We start from the raw sequence: 18,719 nt of genomic DNA on the forward strand, positions 1-18,719 counted from the left end.
TTTAGGACAATGGCCCAGGGAGAACTAGAAGCCCTAGGGAAAGAAATGACATATCCCCCCAAAGCTTTAATTTTATTCAAATATTTTGATGGGGAAATTAAATATTTTAACTGGTAATTTTAGGTGTTTTTATTATATTAAACACAGACATAATGGTATCCAAACTGACTGAATATTTAGCTTATACAGAGAGTTGACTCACTTCAATGTCTAGCCCACATCCTTGGTCACCATATTCTTCTTGGCCATTGTGACTCCCTTAGTGGAAAAAGACTGGAAAGCTTTGATAATGATGGGGAATTAGTGAAGTGTTTCAGTTGTGCGGAATCATGATCCAATTTTTATTTTAGGAGGGTAATTCTGACTTGCAGTACAGAAGATGAGTTGGAGGGGGAGGGGGTGAGTGGAGAATGCATTGGAGGTAGGGAGATCATTAGGAGACTTTTGTAATAATCCAGGTAAGAGATAAATTGATCTGAACTTCAGAACACAGGACACAGAGAAGAACAGGTACCAAGATTTCTAATTTTATTAGGTACTCACTATCATATTAACTATGACACTTTAAAAAAATCATCTAAACATCTAGTTATTGGTTGGTTTGTATTATACCTGTAGAAGTAACATACATATGTGATAATGATAAATGGAAACATTAATGAGTATTACTATTATTTATTTATATTTGCAAAAGTCTAATGGACTTCAATATATTCAAAATTAGACTATATTATTTAGTAGTGTATCAATATATCAATTTGCTGCGTTATACATATCTTAAGAAATTTATAAGTATTGTCTCTGAGGTGAACAGTAGTTCACATAACATAAGCTTCAAGGAAAATCTATGTATCCATTATACAGCCTCCATCTTATTACAACTGGCATTTTTTTTTTTTTTTTTTTTTTGCTGTACGCGGGCCTCTCACTGTTGTGGCCTCTCCCGTTGCGGAGCACAGGCTCTGGACGCGCAGGCCCAGCAGCCATGGCTCAGGGGCCCAGCCGCTCCGCGGCATGTGGGATCTTCCCGGACCGGGGCACGAACCCATGTCCCCTGCATCGGCAGGCGGACTCTCAACCACTGTGCCACCAGGGAAGCCCACAACTGGCATTTTTAATTGGACGTAAATAATTTACTACATGGCTAAAATGTTAATTTTCATTGTAATTTACAACAGAGATATTTCAATACATTAGGGACACAACATTTTCTGTGACATGAATCCAGTTGATCTTCTAATAGGCTCACTTCAATTTCCAAAACTGTGAAGTGCTTAATAGATTCACACAGTGCTTTACAGCTTTTGAAGTGTTTTGACATTGTACAGTATCTTCTTTAATATTCAAAAATGCTCAAAGTCAGCAAAACTAATATGTCACCCTCATTTTTCAGATTAAAAAAACTGAGACTCGGGCTTCCCTGGTGGCGCAGTGGTTGAGAGTCCGCCTGCCGATGCAGGGGACACGGGTTCGTGCCCCGGTCTGGGAGGATTCCACATGCCGCGGAGCGGCTGGGCCCGTGAGCCATGGCCGCTGGGCCTGCGCGTCCGGAGCCTGTGCTCCGCAACGGGAGAGGCCACAACAGTGAGAGGCCCGCGTACCACAAAAAAAAAAAACAAAAAAACTGAGACTCGATTTACTGTGTTCGACAAACGTTATTTGTGCAATATTATGTGTCTACAAATTGTGAGTGGACTGGAATTCAGGTTTCCAGACTTTTAGCTTTGGTGTACTAGGTTCCTCGTCTAATACAGCATATGGCTTCCAAGGACCCTGGTGTTTAGTAGTTGACATATTTCCTTTTTTTTTTCTGTTTTTTTTTCTTTTTGTTTTCTTTTTTTGCGGTATGCGGGCCTCTCACTGTTGTGGTTCTCCCATTGCGGAGCACAGGCTCCGGACGCGCAGGCTCAGCGGCCATGGCTCCCGGGCCCAGCCGCTCCGCGGCATGTGGGATCTTCCCGGACCGGGGCACGAACCCGTGTCCCCTGCATCGGCAGGCGGATTCTCAGTAGTTGACATATTTCTTAATCTCAATACTTCGGTTTTCATATCTGTAACAGGAGGTAATAATCATACCTATTCATTGAATGATTATAAGGATTAATTTCGTTAATATATGTGAGGCTCTTAAAACAGTGTCAAGTTCACAGTAAGCCCTAAATGAATGTTGTTATACGTTTATTGTTTTAGCATATCCGATTGACTTGTAAGGAGGGTTGGGATCCTCATAGTATACACATTTGGAAAAGTCCCAGTTGAGTTTACATATTAGGTAAGTTCAATCGTGTACCTATGTGGGTAATAATTCTAATTTAATGACTTATGAAATGTGGTGACCCAATAATTCCATTAGCTTTACTTAATCACCCATATTTCATCTGTCCTCGCAATGCTCCTTCCAGGGAGAAAAGACTCCCAGGGTGCGGTAAGTGGACCTGTTTAGATATTAAAAAAAACAGAAATCAGTGGATTGTAGTAGAAAACTCAGCATATGAGACAGTCCGAGTGTGCTCAGACGTGTAAGGTTCTGCCCAATCTTTCTTCGCTGAGAAGACGTTAGGGGAAACGTCACAAAGGACCCAGCTGGGAACTCTACAGGAAGTTAAAAAAATTGTTCAGCTTTGCAAAACACCTGGTGCTCAGCCATCTGTCTTTGGTAGTACAAAGACCTTAGTTAAGTAAGGTCTGTGTGGTTCTTTCTGACACCTTGGAAGACAGAGGTACAGCGCAGAAATAACAAGTTGTAGCAAGCTAATTTAAGTACGTTCTGAGGGGTCCGGAGGTACCTGCACTTCCTGTTACTACAATTCAGGCCATAGTGCTGTCACCCCAAGTTTTTGAGACACCCCCCCTGTCCGAATTCCTATGGGGGTCGCCTCGGGACTCAAGAGCACACCTGCGCGGGGCGGAACTTGTTCCGCGTAGGTGACTGCAGTACAGGGCAGTTTCGCTCCCCTCGGCTAACAACACAGCTTCTCGCTTGAGTTACTTGTTAAAGGGTTGGCAGGCACACACCCTTCGCTCACTCGGGATCTCCCATTTCGGTCTGGAGGCTCAGGAGCCCCGGCCGTACGACGCTGTCATTGCTGCCCAGCAGCGAGCAGCGACATCCTAGCCAGGCTCGGCTGGGCATTCCGAGGCCGCACCCAGGGCAACGCCACTCTGACGTTCGCGTTCCGGAGGCCGCCATAGGCCAGCGTCGGAACCCAGGGCGACGTGTGGCGCGTGGACTCCATCAGGTCCAGCCCTGAGGGAACCCGGTAGGCGCTTCCAGGCAAGGTTCTGTGCACCTGTTCCTTCCTTCTGCTCAAGTGTCTTCCCGTTCTGGGCAAAAGGGGACATGTCCGTCTCCAGAAAACACGAAGCGCGGCGGGAGCCTAAGCTAAGAACAGTGCGGAAGATTAAGCCCAAAGCAAGAAGGTGCCTGGCACCTTTAAGCTGTTTGGAAGTTCACGTGACCCACTAAGTGCCGGGCCCCGCGGTCACGTGACGGCGCGCGCGCCCTCGCGCAGGGAGAGCTGTCTGGCGCTGTGCGCGCGCCTTTGCCGCTGTCTCCCTGCCCCTCGACGGGAGGGTGAGGAGCGGCGGAGTCATCGGGCGACTGGGTCCGGGTGCGCGTGCGCAGCGAACAGCTGTCACCCAGTGCGGAACAAGTCTCCCAAATTTCCCGAATCTCCCTGGGCCGGAGGCCACCGTTTGCCTTCTCACCTTCCTCTTCTGGGTCGTGTCCTCTCCCCCGCTCGCACGCCAGGTAACCGCTTTTCCGGAGTCCGGGGGATGAGGACGGTTGGGGGAGGGGCCCGGGCGGTCTTCCTGGCACTGCCCCGCTCTGCGCGGGGCAGCAGGGGGTGCCGGCGTCCGGCGGAGCGGAGACGCCGGGCCAGAGACGCTAGGTCCGCGGCCGCCGCGACTGTCACGCTGGCGAGAGAGCGGCCGGCCATGGTCTTGGGGTGGGAGGCGGGAGCCAGTGACAGCCCGCTCCGGCCCTCCGGGGGTTCGGTCCCCAGGCTCGCCGTTCTCCCGGGGGCCGGAGTCATGGTCGCGCTCCTTGGAAGGGGCGCGCGGGTGGTCCGGGGATGCCTACTCCTTACCTTTCCCCTCCCAGCCCGGTCTGCAGTGGACTCCGCGGAGGCCGGGCCTGGTGCGCCCCTCGGGGCCATCTCTTCCCTTGGACTCTCATGACCCGCGGGGTGAGGGTGAGGGCTCCTCTCCAGACTACCCCACCGTAGGTAGCCAGCTCCTCTCTCGGGTCCGTCCTTAGCCCCTGTGGCTATCCTATTGGTTTTTCCGGCGTCGGGCCATTTCTTCCTGCGGTGCCTCTAGCCACGATGCGGTGTAGACAGTGGGTGCTTAATAAATATGAGTTGGATCGGGTCGCGTGGAATGCCAGGCTTAGGACGTGGCGGGGGGTGGGAATGTGAAGAAAGGAGCCAGGCAGGCTGGGGCTCCGGGCTCGAGCTTGGGGTTTTCCTCGGGGCTCAGCCAATGAAACCAGCAGGGCTCGATTCGGATGCTTTCCGGGTGAACTCGGAGCCAGTCTCCCCTTGAGCTGCAACCACGCACGTCTGCACGGTCTGGTTTTGGTTGTGGGCGAATGCCAGGGAGCGTTTTTGTGTGGTTCCTCCCCCTGGAGAAGAGAGGGCAAACTTTTTTTTTTTTTTTTTTTTTTTTTAGCAGTTGGTAAATTACCCTGCAGGGTGATTTATCAAGCGCTGCTTCGGAAGTGTAGGTTAAAAGTTGCAGCCGGTCCACTCTTACCCTTGTGGAAGTTTTTCGGTAGGCTCGGTTCACCTACGTTCGGACCAAACTTTGCCCTATTTCACCCACTTGAATTTGCAGTATTTTTTATTTTTAATCTCGGGAAACTCAGCGTCACTGTTTCTATGGCAACGGTTACTAATATTCTAATTTCGAAGTGTCGTGTTTGAAAATTAGTGGCTTTAAATATTAAAGGTCCATTTTTACTTTGTAGCACTCAGTTCTTTATGATCATTAGTCTAGTTCTCCTACCTTGCGGGTCCCCTCCCAACTCCCAGGCTTTGTTTTGGAATGTGTCACACGGTTCGGGTCTTTTAGGCCCTCTTTCTTCCAATTTAAGGTCTTATGAAAAGTTTGCACATAAACTTTACAGCACCCTACGAACTTGGCAATACAATTTAAATCGGAGACTTGTTTCATTTTATTAACAGACTGTAATCTGTTGCTTTTGTAAAGTTAAAAACATATTTTAAACATTGCATGTGCACAAACGCTTAAAAGAAGAATCTGTTAACATTCAGTAAGAATGCAGATTTTAAGAGGCTGAACAGGTACTTAATTTTAAAAAAGCTTCTTAGACTTAAATTTCAATTTAAGGACGAAAATCTGGTATATTGAGTTCTCTTCTAGACATCGTAATCATACAGGGCTAGGTTAGGTGCCGCTGGGGTACAGTCTGAATTCTTTGCTCTTCGCATCGTTTTCTAATTGCCTGTTGATTGCCTTTTCTCCTCTACTAGAATGTTAGAGCTCTGACAGGTTTTGTGTGTGTGTGTGTGTGTGTCTTCTTTGTTCTATTTCCAGCAGTTTACCATAGTGCCCCAGTGCTCAAAATACCCTCTTTCTTAATAACAGCTTTATTGAGATATAATTCACATACCATAAAATCCACCTATTTAAAGTGGATTTTTTTTCATGGTATTTAGTATATGTATAGAATTGTGCAACCATCAGCACAATCAATTTTAGCACATTTTTATCACCTCAAAAAGAAATACTTTCCCATTAGCAGTTACTGTCCATTTCTTCCAAATCCAGTCTTCACCCCAGCCCCAGGCAAGGACTAATCTGCTTTCTGTCTCAGTAGACTTGCCTGTTCTGGACTTTCCATATAAATGTACTTATATAATACTTGGTCTTTTGTGGCTAGAGTTTTTTCACTTAGCATAATATTTTCAGAGTTCATCCATGTTATATATAGCATATTTCAGTACTTTATTCATTTTTATGGCTGAATAATATTCCACTGTATGGATATATCACGTTTTATGTGTTTGTTGGTTGATGGGCGTGTGGGTTGTTTGTACATTTTGGCTGTCATGAGTGATGCTGCTATGAACATTCATGAACTAGTTTTTGTATGCATTTTTTTTTTTAACTCTTGGGTATACACCTAGTAGTGGAATTTCTGGATTAAACATTTTCTCTTGAATGAGTGAATGAGCAGGTAGGGATAATAGTATTGATAGGCCCCTTTGAGAGGCCTATTGACTCTTTCCTGCTTCACTACGAAGACCACTTCTTAGAGGCAGAATTCTCTGTGTGTGGCTTTGTCCTGAGTATAGTGTTGTGTTTTTCTTGTCTGGATGTCATTAAGATCGTCCCTTTCTGTTAGCCCAGTCTTTTTTTCATACGTAATACTCATAATGATTATTCCCTTGATATTGATTTATTTGCTGTATGTTTATTAGAGATATGATGATAAAACAGGTACATTCCATGCTGTCATTAAACTCAGTGTCTAATGCAGGTCTTTCAGTCTTTTAAAATTTATATTTTCTTTTTTGTACTATGAATAGTTAATGGTTCTCTCCCTACCTTCATTTCTAATATGAATTTCTTGAGAGTTGTACCATAGTTAAAATCACTACATTTTCTTTATCCTTATCAATCTAGAAGGCTTTATGGAGCCTAAAATATAAATTTAAAATATCGGATTATTATCTTTTTCTCCCTGCAGCTTCACCCCCCCTCTCGCCTCCCCAAAGATTCCCCTGTGCCCCTACTCTTTACACCCTTTGGGAGAAGATGCTGATCATCTAAGTCCACACTTGTAGGGCCTAATCCTTTTCCCACCTAAGCAATTGGGACATTCCCTTTGAGGAGTCTATCTACCTTGTTTCTCTTTCAGTGGCCTCACCTCATTCTTTCCCTGAGTCCTCTCAACAAGGCTTTGCCCAGCCAGTCTCCTCCCTCTCCCCAGTTGCCTGGCTTGGTGGGGTTCAGTATCCAGCACACATTCTTGTTCTCTCTGCCTAGCAGCCTGTGCTTGTTTGTCTGGTTAATTCCATCTCATCCTTCAGATAGCTCAGCTCAGTTGTCACTTTAGGTTAGTCTTTCCTCAGTCCTATATACTTGCCATAGCAGTGTTCTGTAATCTCATTTATAGACTTAAGTCTAGCTGTGTATCACTCTTTACTTTCCATCCCCATGTATGCACAGAAAAAGCTCCACATGAAATACTGAAAGTGGTTACTTCTGGGCAATGGGAATATGGTTAATTTGTCTCCTTCGTGTTTATGTGCATCTTTGGATTTTTCTCCTATGTATCAGTGTGACCTTTGTGAGCAGGAGAAAAAACCAGTTAAAATCCATGTTTGTTAGAAAATCTGACAACAGGAGACTTTAGAGGAAAAAATACCATTAGTAATTGCCATTTTTAACCTTTTTTGTTTTGTTTTAATAACCTAGATGAGATTTTACTATAGCTTTTCAACATCAAGCTTTTATTACATTTCTGTTCTTTCTCATATGTAGGGACTTCTAGGGATCAGTGAGGTTGCCTGGGGTGGTCTTCCCTAGAAGCTTGAAATTAAGCCGATTCTTAGGGACCAGAACATAGCATCTATTTGGGTATGAGAACTGAGTTTGTGCTAAATAACTCATTTCCCTTTTTTTCTCTGAGAAATGTCCTTATTTATACATTTGTATGTTTCATAGTACAGTTTTTCCTTGCAGAATTGCTTGTTATTTGCGCCATTTGTTTTATTTTTGCTGTGGTTTATTCTGCCTAGTAGTGGGTACTTGTCTTCAATAGATAACACCTCCTATGTGCCATGTGCTGTGTTAGATGTGGAGCATATTGTGAACACAATAGACAAGTGATTCCTTTACTATTTCATAAAAGAGGATTGTTTTGAATGTGACTGTTTAGTTACACCGTTGCTCTTGCTCTGTATTTTCAGATACACAGTGGCTTCAGCTGCTGTGGTATTTATGAATTGCTGTTCCATAGAGACTAAACTTTTTTTTAATTTAATTTTTATTTTATATTGGAGTATAGTTGATTTACAATGTTGTATTAGTTTCAGGTGTACAGCAAAGTGACTCAGTTATACATATACCTATTTTTTTTCAGATTTTTTCCCCATAGAGTTTATTACAGAGTATTCAGTACAGTTCTCTGTGCTCTACAGGAGGTCCTTGTTGATTATCTATTTGATATATATAGTTGTGTGTGCATGTTAATCCCAACCTCTGATTTATCCTAATTTATCCCCCCCCCCAACTTTTCCCCTTTGGTAATCATAAGTTTGTTTTTCTAAGGCTGTGAGTCTGTTTCTGTGAGACTTTAAAATTTATTCTAGATTCTTCTGGGTTTGTATTATACATTACTGTGGGTAAATATTTAAGGAGTAGAATAATGTATCATCAAAACCGTTTTGGTGATGACTTCTTTGTTTTATATTTCCATCCAGTTTTAGTTATTAATTTGGCATCTCTACCTGTTAACTATAACAGGCCAAACTGTGATCTTTCCTCTCCGCTCTGCTCCTCTGAGTTTTTCTTGTACCTCACTCCATTTCTTTGTTAACTTGGGAAACCTGAGGGTTATCCCAGACACCTCATGGCTCTTCAGCCCTCGCATTTGTACCATCACCAAACCTGTCACTTCTGCTTCCTAAATATGAATCAGATCAGTCTTCTAGTCTCCACCTGGTACCACCTCTGTATCCACTGTACCCCCCTTGATATCTCTTCTCTACTCAGTGATCTTTTAAAATGCAAATTGGATCATTCTAATGGCCCTCGGGACATTTAAAAGTCCTGCATTATCTCTTCCTATCCCAAGCTCCCCCACTAAGCCTTATTTATCAATAGATGGTTCTACCTTTCCGCCCAGTGGCTTTTCTTTTTTTTTTAATTAAATAAATAAATTTATTTATTTATGGCTGCGTTGGGTCTTTGTTGCTGCATGGGCTTTAGTTGCAGCGAGCGGGGGCTGCTCTTCACTGTGGTACGCGGGCTTCTCATTAAGGTGGCTTCCCTTGTTGCGGAGCACCGGCTCTAGGTGCGCACACAGGCTCAGTAGTTGTGGCGCATGGGCTTATTTGCTCCGCGACATGTGGGATCTTCCCGGACCAGGGCTTGAACCCGTGTCCCCTGCATTGACAGGCGGATTCTTAACCGCTACGCCACCGGGGAAGCTGCCCGGTGGCTTTTCATTTCCCCAGACCTTACAGACCCTTGCTGAAAGTGCCATTTTCTGCCAGGCAGATTTTCCTTCCCACTCCCTTCCTTTCCAAGTACATCTTTCTGGTCTCTGCTTGAATGCAGTTTCTCAGACAATCCTGACCTGTCACCCCTACCTTTTCCCCAATCTAAATCAGCTTCCCTAATGATAACTGATCCTAATTTACTAAACTTTTCCTTCCATAACACTTAGCAGTTTGTAATCTTATATTTATGTGATTATGTGATAGTTTGTTTCTAAACTGAAAGAATTCTACAATGGCAGGGATCAACTATTATTCACTTACATCACAGCAGCACACTGCTGTCTCACCAGCACTATAGTATAGGTGCTCAGTAAACCTTTGTTATAAAAATTAATGACATTTACATATATGAAAAAATTAAGGAAATTAAAAAATTAAAATCAGGCACACGGTAGGAAGTACCTTTTACCCATCTGGACCACACACACACACACACACACACACACACACACACTATAAAACTGAAACAAAAATTTCACAAAACAATAGTTTGCCACCTGTTCTGTACTCTGATATTGTCTGTACTCTGATACTATATAACATATTATAAAAATATTGATATAACCCACTAAATCACGTAGGACTGCTGACGGCAGTTTGAATAGCAGAGGTCTAAGGCAATCCATTAGCCCCTTCCCCCCTTTTGAAACACAATTACTATTTTCTTAGTCTTATCTGATGGGAAGTATAAGTATAGCTTTAAATACCACCTTCCAACCCCCCTCACACGTTTAAAGAATTAGCTGTTGCCAAAAGCTAGTTATTCTTAGAAGTTCTGGCCTGATCTCAAAGGAGGGTTGCTTGAGGTCAGGTTGAGAAAAATCTAAACCTGACTCGTTTTAGGTCTTTTCTTCCAGGTTTCTCTGGGGCCACTAATAGCACTCTTCCACCCTGCTTCCTTGAGCTCATTACAGGTGTGTTTTAAGGCTGGCTGCTCATCAATTTTATTTTCTCAATTTATTACAAACCAAACAATTCCAGAAATGAAAACAAGGGGATCAAGGCAAACCAGTAAGTATTTGTGAAGGTATGAATTAAGGAGCCTGGCCGGGCATGAGTGTCACGTTCAGCGTATCACTAGAGCTTATCCTTAGGGCTGTGGTTCTCATTTGTTCACTTACCAGAACTCCTGTGAGGAAAAAGCTTGGTGCTGTTTAGCCCCACCATGAAATATTGATCTCTTATATATTTTGCTAACTAAATTATTAGAAATAACCTAAGTGTCTAGCACAGGGTCTATTTTAAGTGAACTCTATGCTCTGCTATTACTAACTTGGAAGAATATTTAAAAACATTAGGTAATTCCAAACCTTCTTTGTTTAATGAAAAAAAGCAATAAACAAAATTGTATACATTGTATGATCCTAGTTGTGTTTAAACATGTTTATAAATGTGTATATGTCTAGAAAAAATACACTGGAATGTTAACTTGGTGGTGGGATTACTGGTAATTTTGATTTCCCTTCATTAAAAAAATTTTTTTTGAGAATGAACATTATTATATTTATAGTAAGAAAGGCTCAGTTGAAAAAAAATTTCCTATACATTACCATGTATTTGCAAATAGGAAAAATAACACCTTTCTTAAAGTGGTGGTTAGGGACTTCCCTGGTGGTGCAGTGGTTAAGAATCCGCCTGCCAATGCAGGGGACATGGGTTCGAGCCCTGGTCTGGGAGGATCCCACATACCGCGGAGCAGCTAAAACCGTGTGCCACAACTCTGAGCCTGCGCTCTAGAGCCCGCAAGCCACAACTACTGAGCCCGCGCACCACACCTACTGAAGCCCACATGCCACAGAGCCCGTGCTGCACAAGAAAAGCCACAGAAATGAGAAGCCCGCGCAACGCAACGAGGAGTAGCCCTCGCTTGCCACAACTAGAGAAAGCCCGCGTGCAGCAACGAAGACCCAATGGAGCCAAATAAATAAATAAAATTTTAAAAAATATACACTTTAAAATGGTGGTTAGAGGCCAGGTTTCTAGTGACTGTGTTTTGGGAACCTCTGTCCAAGCAGGACTTACATTCTACCTTCATGATATGTAATCTTGCACTGCACAGTGTTCTACGTATCTGCTCCTAGCCTGCATATTTTTCCTTTTCTAAGTTATCAAAGTTTACTAAGCCTTGTTTTTTATCTTTTATTTTGCTGAAATCTCTCCCTGGCATGCTCAAGCATGTTGATAATGAATATTCACTTACGGTTGATCATTTAGAAAGTCCTAGTAGCCCTTATTAAACCCTGCAGTCTGGCATGAGTGGAAGGGATGGAGAGGGTTTGGGATGAACTAGGGTGTATACAGGTGATACCTTTCTGTTAAATTTGGAAAATGTCTAGTTATAGTGGGACTTAGAAACCAAATTGAAGGAAACATATAGTAACAGTTTGTAATGTGTAATCATCAGTAAAATTTCCCAAAGCTGTATTTAAAATTATTTAGGCTTTTAACACTCAGGCCTTAGTAGATTAAATTAAATATTTGAAAATATATTTGATAACTGTACAAAATACATATTTTAAGTATTGATTTACTATTTACTAGAGAAGGAATGGGAAAAGTTTGAAATTAGAGAGAAATGTCAAAATAAGGACAGTTGGCCAGATAGGACCTTTTGGAGTGTGTGTGTGACAGTGACAGCACTTTTGGGGGATTACGTATTCTTGTTCTCATTTTCAGCATTGCAGGTTCAGAAATCTGAACTTTTCCCAGTGATTCAGAGTATGTCAGGCATTGGAGGACTAAGGTCCTCAGTGTCACTCGCTAATCAAACTCACAGAAAGAACCAGAACTCAGACCCAAAGCATAATGTTTGTTCCTCAGGGCTCTTTCTAGAAAGTCTGGTCCCTGGGAAAGTACACATTATTTGGTGACAGGCAGGTCCCACAGATGGAGATGGTAGCATTGAGGAGTAATCTGAACTGGGGTATTTTTCACCTGCTGGGCTTCTCTTGACCCTTAGAAGTACTCACTTCTGTTCATTAGGACATTCTTCCTGCAGGTTCGTTTTTCCTGTTGAAGGAGGTTAAAGAAGACACATTTCTTCACTTTGGCTCTTTCTTTATCTCCACCTTTTAACTCTTTTTTTGCACTAGACATTTGTTTAAATTCTAGTCCTGAGGACATCCCTTTGTTTCTCTGATTGAAAATCGGTCTTGTTGCTTTGGTTCTGTTTTGGGAGTCCATCAAATACTCAGCAAGGTCACGGGCATCCCTTTGAGTGGGAGACTGATGGTACTGATGAGGCTTATTTATTTATTTATTTTTGCTGGTAGCTTATCTCATCCATTTTGTTTTTATTTAATTTTCAAAAGGAACCCTCGCCTAAAATTTGGACACTTTACTGAGAACTCTCAGTCTACAACATTCAGGCAGCTTTCATTAGCAGGAAGAATCTAGCCCTGAGATAGGGAAATTCATTTTTCATTCCTTTTTGATAATTTTATTTATTTTTAAAAATTTATTTTATTATTTATGTACGTATATGTTAAAGAAGTATTATTTTAAGTAGGCAGTGCAAGGTATACAACAAGGTATAAAACTGAGAAGGTGTAAATGGGTAAAAAGTACATATTCTTACCTTTGGCCAACAGATAGGCATTTCCTCTTATTAGTTAACCATTGTTAAAACTGTTTCTTTTGGGGCTTTCCAGACATAGTCTATATATTCTTTATAAGATATTTTGTACAAGCATATGTGTGTATATGCATATGTATGCATTTTTTACACAAATGGTAGTACCTATACTTACTGCTTTGAATATTTTTTTTTTCATTTAACTGTAACTTGCATGTGACCTTCGCCTCCTCCCCTCGGTTTTATTGAGGTATAAATGACATACAGCATTGTATAAGTTTAAGGTGTACAACATAATGATTTGGCTTACATACATCATGAAATGATTACAACAGTAGGTTTAGTGAGCATCCATCATCTCATATAGATACAACATTAAAGAAATAGAAAAAAAATTTTCCCTGTGATGAGACTCTTAGGGTTTACTCCCTTATCAACTTTCATATATAACGTACAGCAGTGTTAATTATGTTTATCATGTTGTATGTTATATCCCTAGTATTATAAGTGAAAACTTGTACCTTTTGACTACTTTCATCTAATTTCCCCTTTTCCCACACCCTTGGATGAGATTTTTAAAATATAAATATAGAGCTTTTTTTTTTTTTTTTCTTTTTTTAGGCTGTACCACATGGCATGTGGGATCTTAGTTCCCTGACCAGGGATCGAACCCATGCCCCCTGCAGTGGAAGCACAGGTTCTTAACCGCTGGGCCACCAGGGAAGTCCCTAGAGCTTCTTTTTTAAAAATGATTACACAGTATTGCATTGTATGTGTATAATAATTTATTTAACCAGTGCAGTATTGAAAGTTATTTTTTTTATTTTTATTTTTTTTGCGGTACGCGGGCCTCTCACCGCTGCGGCCTCTCCCGTTGCGGAGCACAGGCCCTGGACGCGCAGGCCCAGCGGCCATGGCCCACAGGCCCAGCCGCTCCGCGGCATGTGGGATCCTCCCGGACCGGGGCACGAACCCGTGTCCCCCGCGTCGGCAGGCGGACTCTCAACCACTGCGCCACCAGGGAAGCCCCCTGAAAGTTATTTTGATTCCTATTACAGCAATCTATTTATGTACCATTACCTCAACATTTTAATTGTTGTAGCTTTATAATATATTTTTAGAGCTTTCCAGGTTATTCTTGTTTATTTTTCCTCATTATATCTAAATATGTCAAGTTATAAAAAACCTATTTATAGTTTTGGATATAAACTTAATAGAGAAATGTAGAGAAATATCTTTAGAATATTGAGTTTTCCTGCCCCCAAATGTGGTATGCCTTTCCATTTAAGTCTTCTTTTAAGTCCTTATAAAGGATATTTTAAAGATATCTTTACACAGATCTTGTACATTTCTTAAATTTATTCCTTTGTATTTTAAAAATAATTTTCTTTTTTAACTTTGGGACAATCTCAGACTTTTAGAAAAGTTGCATTAATAGTACAAAGAACTTTTATTTCCTCGAAAAATTTGCCTTTATGACCCTATCACTGGTCAATACTTGGGTGTGTGTTTCCTATAAAGACAGTTTCCTGCATAACCACAGTATATACATTAAAATCAAGAAGTTAAATAATATTGATACATTACTGTCATCTAATCTTTAGACCTTTTACGTTTCACCATTTGTTATAGCAATCTTTGTAGCAAAAGTGTCCAGTCCAAATGATGCATTGCATTTTCTTGTTTTCAGGTTTCTTAAGTTGGCATCATTCAGTCTCAAATCGTCCTCAGTCTTTCTTTGATTTTCATTATACTGACACCTTTGAAGATTACAAGCCAGTTATTTTAGAGAATCCCTTCATTTTTGTTTGATGTCTCCTCATGATTATATTCTTGAGGCATCTTTGGCAGGAATATCACAGAGGTGATGCTGTAATTTAATTATATCTTATCAGGTGGCACACAACTTCATTTTGTTCTGTTACTAGTAATGTTCGATTTGATTGCTTGATTAAGACAGAATCTTCTATGCTTCTCTTCTCCAAAGTTATTCTTTTGTTTCAAAAAACTATGTACATATCTTGTTCCTTATCAGGCTTTCAATTTATTCATTTATTTTTGTCAATTTGGATTTATGGTTTCCTGTTTTATTCAGGGAGTTATAATTTGTTAATATTATTTATACTGATGCTTAAATTGTCATAGGTTTGGCCCCTGGGAACCCTTCAGGGTAAATTCTCTGTCCTTTTGACATGTCCCATCATTCTCTGAGCACTCCCTTCCTTTCAGGCACAGTGAGAGATTCAGGCTCATCTTGAACGTTCCCTACCTCAAATATTTAGAAGCCAAGATCTAGGTGCTTATTGATATTGGGGTGTTGCTCCCATGCCCTCTCATTGAACAGAGCTAGGGAATATGCGTATGTTCAGATATCCATATATACACACACACTCAATACACATACACAAAGAATTGTATAACACATGTACTACTACTGAACAATTCTTGTATTCCTGGAATAACCTTTTGGTCATGGTTTATTATTTTAATGTGCTTTCGGATTTTGCTTGCTCATTTTTTTTATAAGTTTATTTATTTTTATTTTTGGCTGTGTTGGGTCTTCATTGCTGTGTGTGGGCTTTCTCTAGTTGCAGCGAGCGGGGGCTACTCTTTGCTGTGGTGCGCGGGCTTCTCATTGTGGTGGCTTCTCTTGTTGCAGAGCACAGGCTCTAGGCACATGGGCTTCAGTAGTTGTGGCACGCGGGCTCAGTAGTTGTGGCTCACAGGCTCTAGAGTGCAGGCTCGGTAGTTGTGGTGCACGGGCTTAATTGCTCCGTGGCATGTGGGATCTTCCTGGACCAGGGCTCGAACTCCTGTCCCCTGCATTGGCAGGCAGATTCGTAACTACTTTGCCACCAGGGAAGTCCCACTTGCTCATTTTTAAAAGCATTGTCATCAGTACTCTTAAAATTGTTTTGCAGTTTTCTTGGGCCAATTGTCAAGTTTTGTTACCCATTTTAGCCTTGCTTCTTAAGGATTTTAAAGCTTATTATTCTTTTTTCTTGTGCTCAGGAGCAGCTTAAGTAATGTTGGGTTACGTTTCTTAATTGAGCATAATTCTGTGCAACCATCTGGGCTGGTACTGTAGATTTATTCTTAATTTAGTGGGCTTTGGTTTGTTTGTTTTTGTGGTAGCAGGAGAGTTGAGCAAAAAGGTCAGTTATATTTAGGGTTTGGGTCTGAACCAAACAAATGCAAGTCTTTTTTTTTTTTTTCTTTTCTTTAAAAGGTTCATTTTAATAAGATAGTGGTATTTAAAGAGTTGGCAGTCAGCATAGTTCTCAGTATCACACTGTTGAGGGAGTTTATGCAGAGGGACTGGGCCTCCCTCCATAAGACCAGGAAAATGGAGACAGTTGTTTTGCTATTAACAACAAAGAAAAATTATGAGTCAAACAAACCAAATGCAGCCCAGGTAGAGTTCATTTCTGTGAACACTAATGAAGGTTTGGCCTTATATTTTAATATATTAAACCATATTTTATAATCAGTAAGAAGCATTGGGTAACAGATTATGATTTTTCCTTTGTATCATGATTGTATTTGTGTTTATTATAATTTAGTTTAATATTTGTGAACCTGAGGAAAATTAAACTCATCTAGTAGACACTGAAAATATTTTTAGATGCGTGTGCATGTCAAGTATAGCGGACACTGCATATGGCTTATGCGATTGTGGATTGTTAGGAATATAATTTCCAAGTTTGCATATGAAATTGCACTTAAATATGTTCTTAAAGTGGTTCAAAATTTGGCTGTCGTTTTAATATTTTAAACTAAGAACCTAAGAGTAACTTACACGGCCTCTGGTGAGTTTTCTCATGGGTCTAAATGGTTTCGGTAATCTCAGATGTAAAAGTTACGCGGACTTCACTGTAGGGTTGGCGGCGACGCGTGTTTCACCCTGGGTGTCTACGCGGCTCCGGGATCCAGCTGGTGTGTGGGCGGCGCAGTGCTGGTTGACCAGCCCGCCTGCAGAGGGCGCAGCAGGCCGGTGGTAGCCAAGAAGCCGCAGCAGGTGCTGTGGGTCCACTGCAGCTCTCGCACTTCCGCTGAAGTGGCTCTTCCTCCCAAAGCACTCTGAGCGATACAGTCCAAGCCCAGAAAGCTTTTAGTCAGAACTCACAGTCATGTGAAATACAAGTTTTGGAAACTGTTGAAATCGCCTTCTTTGTTGTGTGTGTCCTTGTCACACTGCTGCATAATAATAGAAAGTGCATCAAGTTTCTAAATTCTTCTTGGTCATAGGAGAACAATCCTTTTTTTCTATTCAAGCAGAAATATTAGTTGGCATTCATTGCATAATTTTCGGGGTCTGTCCGGACCCAAATTTTAATGTAATTTTCCTAAAAATTAGAATTAACAGAGAGTTAAGGTTTTTTTCCTTAATTCACATTTATTGAAAATTGATCAGAATTTCCCTTTTTAGCCCTTTTCATGACAGACACAAATCTATCATAATCAGAAGGTTGTTTCCATGTTTTAAAAATGATTTTTATTCTTATAACTTTTAAAACATTTTTTTCCAAGTTTAAATGTTTTATTGATATGCAGATTAGAGTTTACTTTTGGCTTCAAGTTAAAAATAGTAGGTTTGAAAGTAGAGTCCAACAGTAAAGAAAACATTGGTCATTTTAAATTAGTATTTTCTAAATTCTTAAAAAGAAGATTTAATGACATAGTGATGCTTTCTCTGTCTTGTGATCACTGTTTATCAGGTACCTTTCCACTGAAAATTTAATTTTTTACTTTCTTCCAAAAGAGAATTTAGCAGTATGTCTACATTTATATTTACTGATCTTTTTTTCTTTTCTTTGTCTTCTCTGTACCTTTGACAAATTGAATCATAAGGTCTGTCATGACACTTTCCTGCGTTGCAATGTAAGAAATCACTTGCTTTTATGAAACACTGCAAACTATTTCCTAGATAAAGAGATTTCTTATTTTGAATTACTGCTGTTTGTAAACTTTCTTTCCCCTTGCCATTATGATACATTTATGTGACAAGATTTCTTACCAGATTAGAGGGTATTAGTAGGATGCATAGTTCTCATAGCTAGAAAAGAATTTTATTCTAGTGTGCAAATGATTTTTTTTTTTAATATTTCTCTAGGCTGGGCTGTGTCTTAGTTGCGGCACACAGAATCTTTAGTTGCAGCATGCGGACTCTTAGTTGTGGCATGCGTGCGGGATCTAGTTCCCTGACCAGGGGTCCAGCCCACTGGACCACCAGGGAAGTTTCTCTAGTGTGCAAATGAATTTCTACACAGATTACCTTTTTTTTTTTTTTTTCTGTACGTGGGCCTCTCACTGTTGTGGCCTCTCCCGTTGCGGAGCACAGGCTCCAGACGCGCAGGGTCAGCGACCATGGCTCACGGGCCCAGCCGCTCCGCGGCATGTGGGATCTTCCGGGACCGGGGCACGAACCCGTGTCCCCTGCATTGGCAGGCGGACTCTCAACCACTGCACCACCAGGGAAGCCCCAGATTACCTTTTGATGCTAAAATTATTGTTGATGTTATAGTTGATGATTTTAAGTTCTTCCACCAAAGGAGCCACACTTGATTGTTCATTTAATCTATACATTTATAGGTATTTATAGTTGTGTTATTGTTTGTGTAACAGAGTAAGCTAAGGGAAGGAGAACTAAGCAAATTAATTCCTTTTTAAGGGCTTGAATACAAATACATAACCCAGCCCTAGGCTTTTTCAATTAAAATAATGCCACAGTATATAATTAAAAAAATAGTTTCAAGCCCTATGTTGGGGTGTTCATTGGGCTTGCAGGTCTGTCTTGCTTTGGTACCTTTAATATAAAAAAATATGGTGTCACCAAAAATAAAAACTAGGAGTGATTATTTGCTTATTACTGGTAGATTTTTTATATT

The 18,719-nt window shown here is 41.2% G+C and overlaps 1 protein-coding gene across 2 annotated transcripts in view; it reads left to right on the plus strand.

The window, feature by feature from the left end:
- The first annotated feature begins 3,600 nt into the window (after window positions 1-3,600).
- The window catches only part of KDM4C (lysine demethylase 4C), a 395,353-nt gene continuing 380,234 nt past the window's right edge, over window positions 3,601-18,719 (plus strand). The window contains exon 1 of one of the 2 annotated variants that reach the window (XM_082842831.1): window positions 3,601-3,751. The gene's annotated coding sequence lies outside the window, so the exon portion shown is untranslated. The remainder of the gene's footprint in view (window positions 3,752-18,719) is intronic. The other variant, XM_082842830.1, reaches the window with a different exon arrangement.

The sequence above is a fragment of the Leucopleurus acutus genome (genome assembly GCF_964270905.1).
Source record: "Leucopleurus acutus genome assembly, chromosome: 7".
Lineage (NCBI taxonomy): Eukaryota > Metazoa > Chordata > Mammalia > Artiodactyla > Delphinidae > Leucopleurus > Leucopleurus acutus.